The sequence below is a fragment of the Chelonia mydas genome, chromosome 7 (assembly GCF_015237465.2).
Source record: "Chelonia mydas isolate rCheMyd1 chromosome 7, rCheMyd1.pri.v2, whole genome shotgun sequence".
Classification (NCBI taxonomy): Eukaryota; Metazoa; Chordata; order Testudines; family Cheloniidae; genus Chelonia; species Chelonia mydas.
In genome coordinates this window covers 62,769,372-62,786,993 of record NC_057853.1, presented here as the reverse complement: position 1 = coordinate 62,786,993, position 17,622 = coordinate 62,769,372, and the positions used below count along the sequence as shown (strand labels likewise).

General features: G+C 40.0%; 1 protein-coding gene across 4 annotated transcripts in view; it reads right to left on the bottom strand.

Moving 5' to 3' along the window:
* LRMDA (leucine rich melanocyte differentiation associated) overlaps positions 1–17,622 on the bottom strand; it is a 938,688-nt gene that overhangs the window by 17,354 nt on the left and 903,712 nt on the right. Inside the window, exon 7 of one of the 4 annotated variants that reach the window (XR_006292079.1) lies at positions 5,232–5,304. The exons of the other annotated variants lie outside the window; for them this stretch is intronic. The gene's annotated coding sequence lies outside the window, so the exon portion shown is untranslated. The remainder of the gene's footprint in view (positions 1–5,231; positions 5,305–17,622) is intronic. 4 annotated transcript variants of the gene reach the window in all.

Genomic DNA, 17,622 nt, shown 5'->3' with positions numbered 1-17,622 from the left:
AAGGAGCCAACTGGCACATGTGCACATTGGACATAATAAAACACATCTGGCCAAACAATCAAACAACGCTGATCACAGCGTCACTGGCAAACACAAACTAACAGCGACTGTCCAGGACATTACTAAGTTAAACAGGATGCAATAACCTGCTACCCGCTACTTTACCAAATGTCTATTAAATGGTTAATTGAAAGACAGAGCCCCCAAAGCACTCTGTTTCCAAGGTACTCTCCTGCATGGTTAAAGGTGTATACATGTTTTACATGTCCTGGGTCATTTGCTTATAAAGAGGAAGTGCTGAAGGGGGAAGCTGTGCCTCAACCCAGTGAATGTCACTGGAAGGTCATCAGGGCAGTGAAGATTACACATCACAGCCCTTTGTCTAAAAGCGGATGTCACTGTGCCTAAGTACAAGTGGAAAGTACAAAAGAGGTAGAGGGTAGCCACGGATTAGTTAAAACTCTAGATCCTGCCATATCAGTTCACAGTTGTACATAGCAGCAAGGACAAAATTGGTCAGATGCATCCCCATTGCTCAGTTAAACACAGAAGAGTGCAGTACACAATTCTGCTGTGATTAAACCAGAGCAACCTTGGAACAGTCTCTCTCTTGCAGGTGCAAGCACTAGCAGTGGTATCATCGAGGCACATTGACCTCCAAAGCACCTCCCTGCTCCCCATCAGGAGCAATGCACAGCTGCTGTAACTGATACCACAAGGATCTCCACACAGGTCCTTGGGTGCAGAAAGTTTAAGAAATTAAATTTGTGCCCTGAACCTCTGGACTCGTCCTTTCAGAGAAGCCACCTGTAAATAGTTGAACACTATTCAAAGTATTTCAATCTCCAGGACAAAAATGGTTAAACTAGCTTGACAACCTTTGTGGCATTTCTGCTGAGAATATGTGCTGGCCTTTCTAATGAAACATCAAATGTGACTTTTTGTTTGTTGTGGCTGCATGGAAGCCAAATATTGTAGGGGGGGAGATGAAGGAGGAAGGGAAAGCAGACAGTTAAAAGCATAAAGTGTGTGTTGTAATCCCCAAATTGCACCTGGACTGAATGTTTTCAGACCATTTTCTTGACTAAACCAAGACAGTTTTGTATTTTTCTTTCTTCTAGGAGAGGGTTAAGAATAATCCGAAGCCTGGAAAATAGTTGCTGTTGATACTAGTGAGGCCTTCTCTTTAACTAGATCCTCCAGGAAAAAACAAATTAATCAACAGCCAGCTGAAGTGGGTTTAATGATTGCATTCTGCATACAATCAGCTTTTCCCTTTTCAAGGGCCATCAATATGTCAAGGGAAGACATATCTGAAGGATATAGCTCTTAACATCAAGGTTATCTATTCTCCACATGGCTCCCACTCCTTACTGGGCTGATACTTTACACTGCCTGTGTCTAACATTTTCATCAACTCTGCAATCAATCAAGGTAATAATGTTGTGCAAAAAATCAATTAACAACGCAATTAAACTTTCCTTATTATCTCAAAGGGCTGAAATAATACCTAAAGGGAAGATAGACTCACTGAATGCAGACATCCATAACCCAATGTGAAAGTGAATTATGAGGTTAGACAGATGCAGGCATGTACTGGCGCTGTTATTTTCAAAGGGATATAGCTCATCCAGGCAGTGTATCAGTCACCACCAATCCCATATCCTAAAATTCCAAATTACTTTAAGAAATATATGATGTGCAATATCCATTTCATATTCTCTTTTAAAGATAACCCCCCCGAAATCTGAACAGGAGTATTATTCAAAGACAAAATGATCTTTCAGAGAGAACATAAAATATAAAAGCTATAATAACATTTACATCTGTATACCACCCATGTCCGTAAATGCAGGTCATCAATTATACATAATCTGGAATGAGTAAGGAACAGAAGAAGTGGCACAACATTTAAAACCCAAAGGCTTAAATTTGCAAACACCTATATCCGAGGCACCACCAAGGACAGTGAAGGAATAGCCAGTTTACACACCTGTGGTAGCATCAGTAACAACTTAAGTACTACTCATTTAAAATAAGACAGAGTGCCTGTATTATTTAGCAATTACACTCAACTCTCACTGAAACACCGTTCCCGGGAGCTGAGAATTTTAAAGTGCATCAAAAGAAGACAATTAACCCCTTGCTGTTGGAAGGATTTGGGATTTAGCACTAAGCAGTTAAGACTCAGGGGAGACTCAAACACACCAACACAATGGAGTTAATACAGTTAGGAACCTAGATCTTGTGCCAGAGATGTATGGATGAGGATCTGCGAGAGAAAGAGAAAAAATATAAATCTATCATATGAATGATCTCCCAACTTCCACGGAGACACAAAAAACGTTATACAAAGAAAACGACCACAACAGAGCTTGCTGGAATTTTCTGACACCTAGCATTTTCCAGCACATAACCTGAGCTTTTCCCAAAACACACACAAACACACACTCCTCCCAGCCTCTGTTTTGATTTAGTCCAGGCAAAAAGAAAATGAAAATAGAAAAAACATTTAAGGAAGGGGATATTGATATCAGAATGATAAGCTAAGCTCACATCCTGCAAGAAGCTCAGCACCAAACTCTGAGAAACAAAAGCTCTTTCTTCAACACTGCACTTTGGATTCCTTTATTGAGGGTCTCTCTGCATCTGCTAGCAGAGGTGTTCCACAAAGCACTTCTCCCAGCAGGGTTTGCTTAAGCACATAACAGCTGCATTTCAGAAATGGTCTATTTTTACAATTAGCTCATGTAGTGCAAGTCGCTTGTTTCAACCAAGAACATCTTTTTTGCTAGTAATTCTCCCTGTTTTTGTTCTGTGCTAGCCCCCTATGGTGTGGAGTCAGTCACAAGTGAGTTACAGATGCAGGATTAAGTGAATTCAAAACTGTGCAATTTCCACAATTTTTGAAACATTACACACTTTTCCTGCATGGGTTTTGAGCATTAATGTGATGCCAGGATTAGTGAATTCAGCCATTACTATCTTAACCTTAAGGAACATAATTAATATGTTTCCATTTTCAATGACTTCTTTGTGTGTCTATCAACTGGAACCATTCCTGCTGTGTATTTGATTCCAATGACGATGGGGTGTGTTGGATTTTAAATGAGGTGCTAGCTCTTCTGCTCCTTATATGCTCTAGTTTATGTGTTATTCATGACTTGCATTTGGAGACATGGATGATACACAGATGGAAATGTTATTAAAGCTTTTGTATTTTAGTTTCTTTGTGAATGATGTCTTTGTTTTTAGATAATTCTTTTAACCATCACAAATAACTAGCAATACATGACAACATCTTTCGACTTTTTTTCCCCTGTTAAGCTTTTTGATTAAGAGATTTTTCGTTCTCTAATGCTCTCTCTTCCTGAAACTAAAATGCAGGATAAGTTGGCAGACAGGAAAGTTACATCTGCAGGGTAATGTACAAGAAACCCCCTTCTTTGTCATATGCTCATTATACAGATTCAGAACCAAAAGTTGCTTGATTTTTTATTTGCTGTCAGGGATGTAGGTACCAGTTCCCGAAGCCTGTGACTGACAATTTTCAACCTGCTTTCACTTCTTACTATCCTATTCATATTTCTCAGAAATTCAGCATGAACATGGCAGAGGGAAAGTTACCTTGCCAGTTTGCTATCTCTGTTTTAAGTTGCAGTCAAACAATTTTAGATTAACAAGTCAACATTTTCACTTAATTCTTTTCATTATTTAGATAGCTAAATAATATTATAGCCAAATTTGACTTACCATATAGACATATATTCAAGGCTCTAGTAATATGGTGCTATAAAAAACTTAAGACAGGGATATAGATGCATATATGCACACTACACATCAACCGTGCAAAACATTACTCAGCCAACACCTGGGGTAATTTTTTTTGATGGATTGATAAAACATTTTTTTCTATCATTATCGGTCATTAAGGGAAAGGGTAAGAAGGTAGATGTGTGTGTCTGGGCTGGTAAATCTTCATGACAATTGTGTAAGACTATTGTATATAAGTGCATATACACACACACACACACACACGTAACTTCAGATTGATAGAAATGCCAAGCCAAACAATTTATGTTTAATCACTAATAATTTTGTAATGTGAAAACATTTTCTCACACTCATACAGTTACTCTTCCTCAGTGAAGTTTCACCACGTATCAAATTTGAAGCTTTTGAGTCCCCCCTCACCCCCCCCCCCCCCCAAGGCTTAGATTTCTTTCTAACAAAGACAAGGTCCTTTTTTTTTAACCCATTGAGATAACTCAAAAGCCACTAAGCCTATAATATATACATCATCATTCTCTATATAATTTAATTATACATTGGAAAGGAATATTGATATCAGAATTCAGACTTATTTCTGTTTAATAAAACTAACTTGAAATCATTTAGCCAAATAGCAAGGAGACCAGACCAACAAAATAATTGTTATATCTTTTGAAATGAGTTGCATATTGTATGTTGACCGTCTCAACTCTCCAGCATTACATTTTACCATACAGTATAGTATTTTGTTGTTAATGGATATTGAAAATGCAGTGTTCTGTCTGATATAGATGGAGATCCAAACCCACATTACCCTCTCTCCACGCCCAGCTTTCTACCAGAGGCCACCTGTTTCTGACGTAAATTCAATACCGATTCGCTTTGTCAGTTGCTTCACTCCACATTCTACTATCATGCCCCAGCAGAAGGATGCTTTTGGGGCCTATGAATCAATGATAGAAGAGTTACGGGAAATATAAACCATAATTCAACTTAGTTCAGTTGGACACTACAGCTCCATTTTGACATCCTCAGTATGACATCCTCATTCTGAAGCTGATAAGCTACTCACATACATTTCAGCCTGTATCACCATGGAGACTATAAAGTCAACTAAAACCCATGAATTAGGCTGGTTCTGTTATATAAGAGTAAAGCCAAGCTATGTTAATAGCATGCTGGCCCACATCCTGGCATATGATGCAGCTGTTTTGCACTGCACTGTCGGTATATTATACCCGGAGAGTAAGCCATGGGAGGATCACCCCAGCAAACAGTGGCCCATTCCCTACCATTAGTTGTTGGATGTATATCTAGGGGAGAGGGTAAAGTGGGGACCTCCTTATATCATACTTATCCAAGTTGGCCCCTTGAGGATGCTCCTAATTTATGCTGTGCGAATAGATTGGCCCACAGCCATCCCATGAGCAGAGGAGCATGAACACTATCTTTGCACTGACCTCTTTTGTGATCCTTGGCCACAGTAGACAATCTGACCATCATCCTACAGTAATTACTCCTTTTACTTTCTACCTGTAAAATACAAGCAAGTAAGGGCTCGCACAGTCAGGGCCCCAGTAATTTTTAAAAATGGTTTGTCATGTGGATAGTGGAGGAGAGGAACATTTTCAAATGCTTGCTAAGCAATTTCCCTTGCTACTTGGAAGTTGCACCTAACATTTTATAAATACGAGGTATGGCAATATGACCTTACAACATGACTTTGCCAGAGATGGCTTTATTCAGAGGCTCTATTGATGACCACCTAATGGCACCCTATCTAAAGTGGACAAATGGGGTCTCATATCTATGGTAACATTGGGAGAGACATTGCTTATTATAAAATAGTTGTCATAAACAAAATGTAAATATTAAGGGATGTTCTTTTTGGGGGTGGAGTAAGATCCCTGCTGCAATCAAATCCTTTAACTCTCTGGACAAGCTGTGGCTTCATCCCCTCTGAAGAATCAGTTATAGACAATGAGGAAGATTCTGGGAGGTATCATGGGGTTAGAAGAGTGGCAACAAACCCTGCTGTAACACACAAGGAGCCCTGCATTTAACAGCTCATTGCATAATCCCATGCTGCAATCACATAGCTTCCCTTGGGAAAAAAAATTAAGATGTGTGAACACGTTTAATGGAATGGAATATTTTGTAGAGATGGAGAAGCCACAAAAGAGCAATTATTCAACCAAAGAAACTAACAACAACCCAATGGATCCACAAATGCATGGTCAGCACTATCTAGAAGTTCCACATGTTGACTATAGAGCATCAGGGATAAGTTTGGGTAAGAAAAATGACCCGCTAACGGGCCACTCTCGAACACTGGATCACAGAAGAGATGCTAAAAACATTTTCAGTTTTCTCTAATTATTTTTAGCATCAGGTGGTAGGGGGTTGCACAGTGATTTTGCAAGACCTAGTTATGTATATGGGGGACAACAACATTTTTCCTTAAATAAATATGTAAATAAAGGTATATTTGCAACCAGTATTGGTTTTTCACACAGCCTGATATCTTTATAGCGCTAGTGGATCTGGTAGCCTTGAAATTTCTCTCCTTCCCACTCTTTATAGCAATGATGGGTAAGTCCTAGACTTACATGACTCTAAAATTCATTTACTTCAACTGTAATTAATATCTAAGCATTTGCAAAGCTTATATAATGGTATTACTCTGTTCAAAGGGAAAGACATAGGAAATGATGGTTCTAAAAGTTATTGTCCTGTTTCTCTTTGTCTCAGAAGGAAAAAGGGGGGAAAACCCCTCACCAATTATATTTCTTCCAAAACTGATCTCAGGAAAAGAATTTTCAAATAAAATGCTTCCCAGAAAAGAATATTTGGCAGCGTTTGGTGCTTGTTTTCCCTAATAACCATTAAAAGTCTCCCTTAGTAAACCTTTTTACTGTAACATTAGAAGTGGAAGAGTTTACATTTTATTTAATGAATAGTTGCAGAGCATTAAAGCAGCATCTCGTTGGTGGAACAGCTCCTTATCCTCACTTTGTCTCAATTGGTTTTTTTACGTTTCATTTTCAGTGACATGTCAGCCATCTCTCACCAACCTCAAAGGAAAGTTGAATGCGGGGCTTACAAAGTTAAGCTGACATTTGCTCTCTTCCAATAAAAAATATTTAGTCCATTAAACATAAATACCTGTCATTATGATACATGGACTGGGTACAAGCCTCCCGTTTCCCTCTGATGTTTATTACATCCAAACAACTGCAGTGCCTGCATGTTTTCAACTTTAGTGTATTGATTAAACTTTTAAATGGCTGCCATATAACCCAGGGACATCAGGAAGATTAATTTGCGTCAATGTTCATCTGTAATTCATTAGCCATTTATTCTTTACAACCACATGGGCTATCAAGAAAATGCAGGCCATTTTTCACTCTGCTCAGGCTTGGGAACAGATCCTGAAATTTGTGCTGCATACAAATAAGCTCCCCAGGCCCAGCCACTTAAACTGCTCAGCTTTTCAAAAGTTAAAGTTGGGAAAAAGAGGAGAAAAAAAGGAACATAAAAAAGCAGAAATGGACAAAATATACGTCCTCGGGGCATCTGAGATTTAACTGAGTTTGTCCACTGTCTTTTCATCCATGGATTATGGTTTCTTATTTCAGTCAGATTAAAATAACTGAAACTTGTTTCTGAGCATAGGCCATAAATAAAATGAGTGTCCTCCCTCCCCCGCCCCCCGCCAACATCTCCTTAGATGCAGTTAACTCAGAGAAAGCTACAGAGAGTGACGGTGAAGTATAAAAAGCTCATGCCTCAAGGAGGTTGAAACTGAAAATCCAAAGAAAGGCTACGGTTTTAACCGACTCTCACATTTATTGTGGATTCCAGTCCTGCCTTTATTTGGGAAAATGCCCAGCTAAATATCGGTATGTTTCCTTAGGGTAGAGGTAAGCCATCTGGCTCCCTGATTTGCCCTACTGACCCCTTGGCACAGTCTGAAGTGCATATTAAATGAGGGAAAGGAAAAGAGTGCCGCTATAAAACAAACAAGAAATGCACATTAATTTTACATTTACAACATGGAAAGATCAATGAAATGCATCCTGGTTTTCTTCCCCCTTTCTAAATACCTATAAATAAATGGCATCGCTGTACTAGCAAAGCCCATAGTTCTAGGGCATCAGACTCATTGTGCCAAATGATTCTAATCTAGACTCCAAAACTGAAGATGACATATAAGATGATGATAGAGGCAGGTTCTCTGTTGCAGGGCAGGAGCAGGAGCACATCAGTGCACTGCAACAAAAGCTAGAATTCTCCACGTCAGCCTACATGTCATTTGGGGTCCTTGATTTCTATGTGCAAGGAAAGCTTTGTTAGAGCCACCATTCTTCTGCTTTCAATGCAGAAAGGTGCCTTAAAACAGGAAGTGTATCTTTATATTTGTGAGTGGAGAGGGATGAAATGATTTGCTTGTAATATCACTGATCAGGTTGCTTATTCTTGAATATAACATTGGATAAAGAGAACCTCTAAATGGGACTGAATCTGGTGTAATCCTAAATCCTAGCATGAGTGCACAAAAAACAGTACAGTCAGCAATACAGCAGCATCTCTTCAGAAGCTTTATGGGCTAGGAAGGGATTATCAAAAACACAGCCTTGGAGCTCTGAGATACCCAGGGCCACATAAAGCTTGTAGACTTTCTGCAAAGGTTTAGGAAAGGCAAATGTTACTTTGGATTAGAATGACAGCACATCTTGTGAATGGTTCATACTATTTGATGTTGCATCTTAAAATGTGATTAAACGCAGAAAATACACATGGATGTTAAACAGAGCAAACCACACAGAATGATGTAACATTTGCACCGTATCAGCATTGCAAAGTGAAATCAGAACATTCAAGGTTCACTTTACAGAATTTTTACCATCTTCTCTCCCTCCCTCCCCCCGTTTCTAATAAAACCTCCACGGAACCCTGACATTGCAATCTGTTTTCTTAACAAATTCTTTGTTCCCATAATAGACATTTCGTATCAGATCTGAGCTCCACCCTACTGAGCCACAGGTTCAAGGTGTTAATGAACTTGGCCCAACTATGACACCTATGACACCTGTGAATAGCATCCTACTCAGCCAAGCTTCCCTTGCTGTTCCCAAAGCCTTCACTTCCCTCACTTCAGCGAGTCTCCCTTGTCCACAAGCAACCTCAGGACCTCATATGTACCTGACATGTCTTTGGGAAGAAGGCAGTGGCTTGTACCCTCCTTCCACTTCTTTCTGGAGTCTGGAGCCTGGGCCTTTGTCTTTCCTTCGTCTTCAGATATCTATAGTTGGCTGCTTCCTAAGTGGCTGCCAGAAGAGTTCCCAGAAGTCACCTACCACAGGACAGGCTCAACAAAGAAAATAACTGAACATCACTAGCTGTCACCTTCAGCCCCCAACTAAAACCTCTCCAGCGCATCATCAAAGATTTACAACCTAACCTGAAAAAGGATCCCTCACTCTCACAGATCTTAGGAGACAGACCAGTCCTCGATTACAGACAGCCCCCAAACCTGAAGCAAATACTCTCCAGCAACTACATACCACACAACAAAAACACTAACCCAGGAATGTTTCCTTGCAACAAAGCCCGATGGCAACTCTATCCACATATTTGTTCAAGTGACAGCATCATAGGACTTAATCACATTAGCCATGCCATCAGGGGCTCGTTCACCTGCACATCTACCAATGTGATATAGGCCATCATGTGCCACAATGCCCCTCTGCCATGTACATTGGCCAAACCGGACAGTCTCTATGCTAAAGAATAAATGGACACAAATCTGACATCAGGAATCACACATTCAAAAACCAGTAGGAGAACATTTCAACCTCTCTGGCCACTCAGTAAAAGACTTAAGGTTGGCAATTTTGCAACAGAAAAGCTTCAAAAACAGACTAACAAGAAACTGCTGAGCTTGAATTAATATGCAAACTAGATACCATTAACTTGGGTTTGAATAGAGACTGGGAGTGGCTGGGTCATTACACATATAGAATCTATTTCCCTATGTTAAGTATCCTCACACCTTCTTGTCAACTGTCTAAATGGGCTATCTTGATTATCACTACAAAAGTTTTTTTCTCCTGGTGATAATAGCTCATCTTAATTAATTAGCCTTTGTATAGCAACTTTCACCTTCTCTGTATGTATGTATATATATCTTCTTACTGTATGTTCCATTCTATGCATCCGATGAAGTAGACTATAGCCCACGAAAACTTATGCTGTAATAAATTTGTTAGTCTCTAAGGTGCCACAAGTACTCCTGTTCTTTTTGTGGATATAGACTAACACGGTTGCTTCTCTGAAACCTGTCACTTATGGGCAGCAGCATCTCCCAATCTCTGGAGTCTCATCTCCCCACACCAGTAGTAGAAATCACACTCCAGAGGTCATGTCTCTATTGAGCTGGGACAGAGAGAAGCTTACAGTCCTTTGCATAATGCCCTGCCAGCCGCATACCAGGGGTCATCGTGAATCCTTGTTAGAGTGTAAATACAAACAAGAGCTCCTTAGCTACTTCACTAAGGCCTAAGGAGTTCTCTCAGCCCCTGCTGGCAGAGGGAGTGGTTTTCACACTCTTACTGGCTTCTAAGGTGGAGAAATAGGCTGTGTATCCTATAATCCCAGAAGACTCTGTAAAGAATTGTGGTGGCAGGGTCAGACCTGGAGGTCCCTGGGAAAGTGTCACAAAGGGGCACCCAAGCTCTAAGGGGAAGGATTGGAGAACGTTGCATGGAAAATTGAATGGTGGAGGCTCTTCTGTAGGAAGGGACAGCAAGGTGTGGATGAAACAAGCCTGGGTGAATTCCTACTCTTCCCCCCCAGAAGTGTAAAAATAAACCATATGTAGATGCTCTAGGATCCTGCCCATTCCATCACAGATTCCCATACAAGTCTTATTTTCAGGGATTTATAAATTGGCTATGAAAAACCGATCCATGTTGATACTTAGTTGTTAAAACCAAAAAAGCCTAAATACCCATTTGCCTCAGAGCTACAAAGTATACATAGCTGTGTGATTTCCTTTGGTGTCATCAGGACACATGCCACTAAATCCTCTTACTCTGCTTTGAAAATACATTCCTACAGAGCAAGAGTCTCTCTATTCATTTTCCTATAAGCAGAACCGTTATGGATTGAGAACATATGCAGCATCAGTGGGTGGCCACATAAAACCCCCTTGATTCGGGTGGGCAGTTGCCATTGACACCAGTGGATTTCTTGCTGTTTGCCACAAAGTAAATAAATAGCCCTCTTTGTTCCATTAATGTGCTATCAAAACATCTGTCTCTTCTAAATGGCAGCTAGGAATGGGTGCAGCTCTCTCCCTGCCTCCCTCTCTCGTAGCTAAGGGACAGTAGAATCTCTATGGTGGTGGTTCTTTGCACCGTAGCTAATAATTTCTTTGTTTCCCCCTTCTTCAGGGGTCTAATGGTTAGCATGCTGCTGAGTCTGATTGCACAGTGCTCCCTGCTCTACGTGATTGTGGTAGGGAGCTCTCTGGCACTTCCTACATCCAGGCATGATAAGCCATGTGCCAATTATAGGAGCTTTCCTACTTAGGCACAGCAGCGAGCGGTGCTCTGAATGCGCCCAGGTAGAGTACGAGGTGCGACAGTCAGTACAACAGTTGGCCAGCCTGAGTACTGCATGTGAATAGCAGTGTGCCGTCTTGGGGCAGAACCTCAGCTGGTGCAACCTGGCATAGCTCCAATGAAGTCAACAGAGCTAAGGATTTGCCTTTGTATGTATGCATCTGCGTTTGGTATCCTCGGGCATAGCTAGGCACAGTCCGTAGGGGCTTTGCTAAGGAATAATTCCTAGCAATTTACAAGCAAAATTACCTAAGAACAAATGACCAGAGATGTATGAAAATATTCAAAGTGCAAAATGAATGTGCTTTTGTGTTTTATTATATGCTTGAAATTTAGAACAAGTTCACCGAAAGGTTCCCTGTGTCTCATCAAACTTACAAGCAAACCTGAGCTGATTTATGGCTTTCCATTGAATAAAAATATCCTGATTTTGAGTAAAAAATCAGGGGAAATCCAGTGATTTTAGATAAGTTCTGCTTGGAAATTTGGACTTTGTGTCAAACTGAAACTCCAAGTGAATCCTGGGAGGTGAGGTAGTTTTGAAGTCACAGGGATGAAAACAAGAGTCTATTTCCACAAATTCTGATGAGTTCTATGGAGTTCACCATGGAATTCAAGTAATTCTGCTTTGATTTGTGCACCAGGGCACACTGGCAAATGAGCAAAAAATGGCAGTTCAGCATCAACAGTAAATTTCTTGGCTTTTGTCAGTTTAAGTCAGACGTTTAAAACTATTTAAACATATTTTTGTTTGTACTGAATTATTATCTACTGTGACAGTGCACCAACTATGAAACTTCAGCACTGATAATGTTCTCCTAAGAAGTGGCTTGGAAATATTGCATAATTTACCTTATTTTTTTTTAAAAAAAGGTAACCACACTGAAACTATAACTTAAACTAAGAAAAATGAGGGAAATTGCAATACAGTTGTGACTGTTCCACTGACTTTCTATCGTGTCTGGAAGACCCTCAGACACACTGTGAAACTAGTGCCCTAAAACAGAGCCATTATCATAGAATCCTAGAACTGGAAGGGACATCGAGAGATCATCTGTCCTCATCAGTCCCCTGCTTTCCATTATAAGTCCATTATACTTTCAATGGAAGAGTTTCAACACTGTTTCCATTGATAGGAGAGCCTCTGTCTCTCTTTGCTTTGATGTTTTTAGGTTAACAACTTTTGTTAAGATTTTTTAAATTTCTGAACTACTTATATGCCAAGTAAACTATGATACTGCACAGCCAGCATGGTTAGATTATTACTTTGCCACCTGGGATACATGAAAAACCTTAAACCAGCGATTCGAATCCCAGCAAAATGCTTTGCTGTTCATCACAATATAAATATTTGGCATAAATGCTTAGGCTCAGCCTTGCCTTTCCTGTATGGATATTAAAGATCTCATATCACTTTTCATAAGAGCAAGGATTTGTTCTGGCAAAACCTTCCCCTCTTCCTTGTCGTTGCGCAGTGCCATGTTCACGAGTTTTCTGAAATTCTTCACCCCAGATGTGGTACTGTACCCCATCGACCCTTTGCAGAGGAACTATGCTCCAGACACTAAGGGCTCTATTCTCAACTGCGTGAAGTATCCATTAGTTGCATCTGCGGTGGAACTGAGAGGGAAGCGGTCTCAGAGCTACTCTAAACTACATCTGGCTGGCTACAGCAGCCAAGGGATTATTTGCCACTGTGCCCTGGTGATCATACTTCCTTCCTGGAAATGCCCTAGCACACTCCCTATGCTAGGGGCTGGGGAAACAGGAACGAGCTATTCCAGCTCTACGCCACCCAGTGAATCCCTCATGCCTGAGGATTCCCAGATGGGGAGATTAGGTAGCTTTTACCCCCATTTGCACAATGGGTGTTGCTCAGAGAGGCAGAAGCAGAGCTCAGTACTTAGCCTTATGTTTTCATTTTAAACTAATGACATCTTATGGCTGTGCAGAAAACCTTAGAACTCAAACCATCTCTAAACTGATGCAGTAATGTCTTTCTGAGTCTGCAGACATCCCAAAATAATGGGGCAGACATGTAAACCACATCCATTCATCTCAACTCTGAAAACTCAAGATTGCACTTAAATGCCAACATTGGTAGCAGTTTCACTACTGAGCATTTTAAACAAAACAGCCAGACATCCTGCCTTTCCACATTTCCCCAGTGCCAAATGCCCTAGCCACCAATGCTTCCAGCTTTTTTCTATCTACTGATCTAGTTATCTTTCTGGCTCCCATTATCATAGTACCTGAGCACCAGGCAATCATTAATGTATCAACTCTGAGAACCCCACTGGGAGGCAGAGAAATGCTCTTATCCCCATTTCACAGATAGGGAACTGAGACACAGAGAGACTAAGGGACTTGCCCAAAGTTACACAGAAAATCTGTGGTGGAGAAGGGTCTTGAAGGGATCTGAGCTCCAGGCTCCTGTCTTAACCACTAGATCATCCTGCCCCTCTTTGTACAAAAATCTGTGGCCTCTTAAAAATATAGGGACAGTGTAAAATAAATTGAATTTTATATAAGACAGGTGGTCTATTTTAAGATTGTATTATTCATTGACACAGTTAATTCCTTAAACAAGTTGAGTTTTTTCTTTGTTTTAAATGAGACTGCCACAAAATTTCTGGGGCCCTTGCCACAGAATTTAAGACCAGCTCACCACAGAGCCTTATCCTTGTGTCCTCTATCTAGTCGGTGAAGTGCTGTGTGATGAAAGGCACTATACACATGTAAAGTATTATTACTACATTTGCAAAATGAAATTTCTAAGCGGAAAAATTGCAAACTGCGCCAACAACAATAAAGCCATCAAATTGCAATAGGATGCAATAACGGGCTTTCTCCTTTGCTTTGTAGACATGGATTAAATTGTTTCAGCACTAGCCACCCAATCCAACTTAACTAACAAAGGGCGGGGGGTGGGGGAAGAAATGAGAAACATTTGCTTAAAAAGCTCATAACTGTCAATGTGTTCAGAACACCAGCATGTCCTGCTACACCTAATACCTTTGTCAAGGTGGCCTAGTCTGGAACTACTCTTTCACATTCCCTGCAGACCTCAATTGCAGAGTTTCCCCACAGACCCACACTGTATTTGCCAGCCCTGGATCTCTGCTTGGGGTCTGAGTTTGAGACAATCCAGATCCCTACACACACACACACACACCCCCCCCCCGGCCTAGTATCACTCATCACGGCTTAAGCCTGTCTGGTTTGCACTGGCAGTGACCTGGATGTTGCACACGCTACAATGCAATAAGAGAACAACTCACTAGCAATGGGACTATTTGTACAATGTTGGCTTTTCATAAAGATGTGCTTAACCTTCTTCCAACAAAATTATTGTTATAATATTTTTTCCATGCAATGTTTCTACAAATCAGCATTAAATTATAGCATATAAGGAGTGCATTTGGTCTTATTTCCTGGTACGAAATGTCCCCTTTGCACAAAGGTTTTAAAAGATTAAGTTCACTATTCTACAAAATCTTTTAATAAATCACTGTCTCAATTCCTAACACTTTTTTCTATTAACACATACAGTTGTATCCGCCTCTTTCCCACTTAGTCCCTCTGTGTTTAAGTAACATCAGGATTGTGCCTCAGCATGACAGGGGTGAGATATTCAAAATATGGACTGTCAGTCTAGCCCTTAACTTGTACAATAGTACCTATGTTTTGCATTCTACAGGAGACTTCAAAATTACTAAGAACAATACTGGGAGTGGACAGTACAGCTGTCATTCATCCTCATTTTCCTGGGTCAGACCAATTGCTGCCTTGGCTGTCCTGTGTCCTGATATTTAAAGTGTTCAAAAATACTTTTGCTACTTAAGTAGCAGTATCAAATCATGATTAAAAATGTGTTTGCTACACAATTTGACAATACTGTCACAATGTTGTCACACTGCAGTGCGACATGATAGCATGGTATTGTGAAGCAGTGGTGTGTATATTTTAATGGTATGATATTCTAATTCACTGTGACCCGCTAAACTAATTACATATTATATGTAACCAGTGAACCAAAATTTTAAGGTCCTATGCCAAAATTTGCAAAAACAGGAGACTAAAGTTAGATTTATAGGCTGAGATTTTCAAATGAGCTTAAAAGGAGTTTAGGATAACACTTTCAAAAGTCTCCAAGCAATATAGGAGGCTAAGTCTCATTTTCAAAAGTGACTTATGCATTTAAGAACCTAAAACCCATTGACGGTCAATGAGATTTAGGCTCCTAAGTCACCTGTGAAAACAGAACTCAGGTACTTTTGAAAATTTACACTTAGGACCAGATTTTTAAAGGTATTTAGGCATTGCAGCACTCAGTGTCACAACGCCTAACTCATTTAGGAGACTAAAAATCTGGGCCTCGGTGTGTAACTCTAAGCTCCTCTCAAAATCCCAGCCCTAATTCCTGATACAGATTCCTAACAAAAATGGACTGATTTTACCAAGTGCTGAGCACTTACCTGCTCCCATTGACTATAATGGGGGCTGCCTGGGGTTCAGTACAGCTGACTGACAGAAAATGCCCTTTCTGCAAAATTTCACTTTCTGCCTCCTGGGAAAAAATGAAATTAGCCAGAGCCTTCCAGGCTGGCAGCCAGGGAGATGAAAATTTCCATTTCAGTTCTCCCAAAACAGAATGTTTCTGAAAATCCCTACCCATCAACAATTCCACATTTTTGTCTTTTCATCCAGATTTCGGATGAACATTTATTTTAAAAAATGAATGGGATGGGATTTCCATTTTGCAGCCAGCTCTAGCACTCAGCACTTGAAAAAGAAACCACTTCTTTAAGGAGCCTAAATCAGAATTTAGGGCTGTTATTTTCAAAAGCATTCAACCCTGCAACTGGGGCGGGATATTCAAAAGAGCTCAGCTCCCATGTAGACACCTAAACAAAAGGGCCAGATTCCCAAAGGTGCTGAACATCCAGCAGCTTTATTCTCCATCCAGCACTTTATTCTCAGGGGTGCTACTGGTCACCGAACACTTTTGAAGATCTAACCTCAGAAGCTTAACTTTAGGCTCATGTTTTTGAAAAATTTGGCCTTACATTGTTACAGACATCATAAATATAATAAAACAAGGAATATTTTGTCCCTACTGAAGTCTATCATGTCAAAGCATAGCTAGGATTTCTTTTCCTTAGGTGATAGTATAGGTTTCATATTCTACAAGTTTTTAGTAATATTTTAAATATATAGGCATACTATATAAAATAACAGCTTTTCAATACAGATTCACAGAACACAAAAAGATGTTATGATGCACTACACCCTCTGAAAGAAGATTTAAAATGGCAAGATTTGTATTTTAGAGATTTGTGATAAAAAAAAGTACTGAAAAGAAATGACTGAAGGGGTGTAATACCATTTTTCCAATTTAAACATCTGATTTTATTTATTTTATAAGCACAGGGGACTAACCTATGTTCTATCATAACATCTTGCAAAATATAATTCTCAACATGAGCCAAAAAGAGCATCCAAGACAACAAAATTTCCCTATCTTTCTACATTGCTAGAGGCTGAAGATACCAATGTCTAATAAGATAGAATTTGGTAAAATAAATTTTCCCTTTGTATTCAAAAGTTTAAGCCCACTGCAATATGTTAAACTAGAGAGTTACTTCCCCCAAACAATAGGGACTATGTTGAGCTAAACTATCTAGGAGGACTAATTGGGAATGGGACATGGCACCTTTTATTTTTTGCCCAACAGTTCAAATCCCATTCAAGTTAGTGGTGACTAAGAATTATCACAGTACCACCAAATGATGTTACACTGGCTTATGGAACACGATTTAGTTATTTTGATTCAGTTCCTGAGGAATAATGGAGCTCATCACAAAGATACTATCATAACTCGCAGTAAATGACATCATCTGGTAGATTCAGCAAGGAGTAACTGAGCATGGCATCTCAGCCACAGAACTGGGTCTTCCAGATCAGAGTTGAGGCTTGGAGATGTCACTGCTAATGCATATGTTGTACCTGTTTTGCAGGTAAACCTCATTTCTCTAAACCTGTCATATCCAACCACTTTCACGGATTCTGTATTCATTAAAAAAAACCTGTGTGTACATATAACTTTTGGAGTGCTAGCTGCTTGAACCTCATGAAGAATTTAACATTCTGGTTTTTTATCAAGTAGTGAAGAAGTCCTTCTGTCACTGAGAAGTTAAATGATAGAATAAGGTGCCAGAAA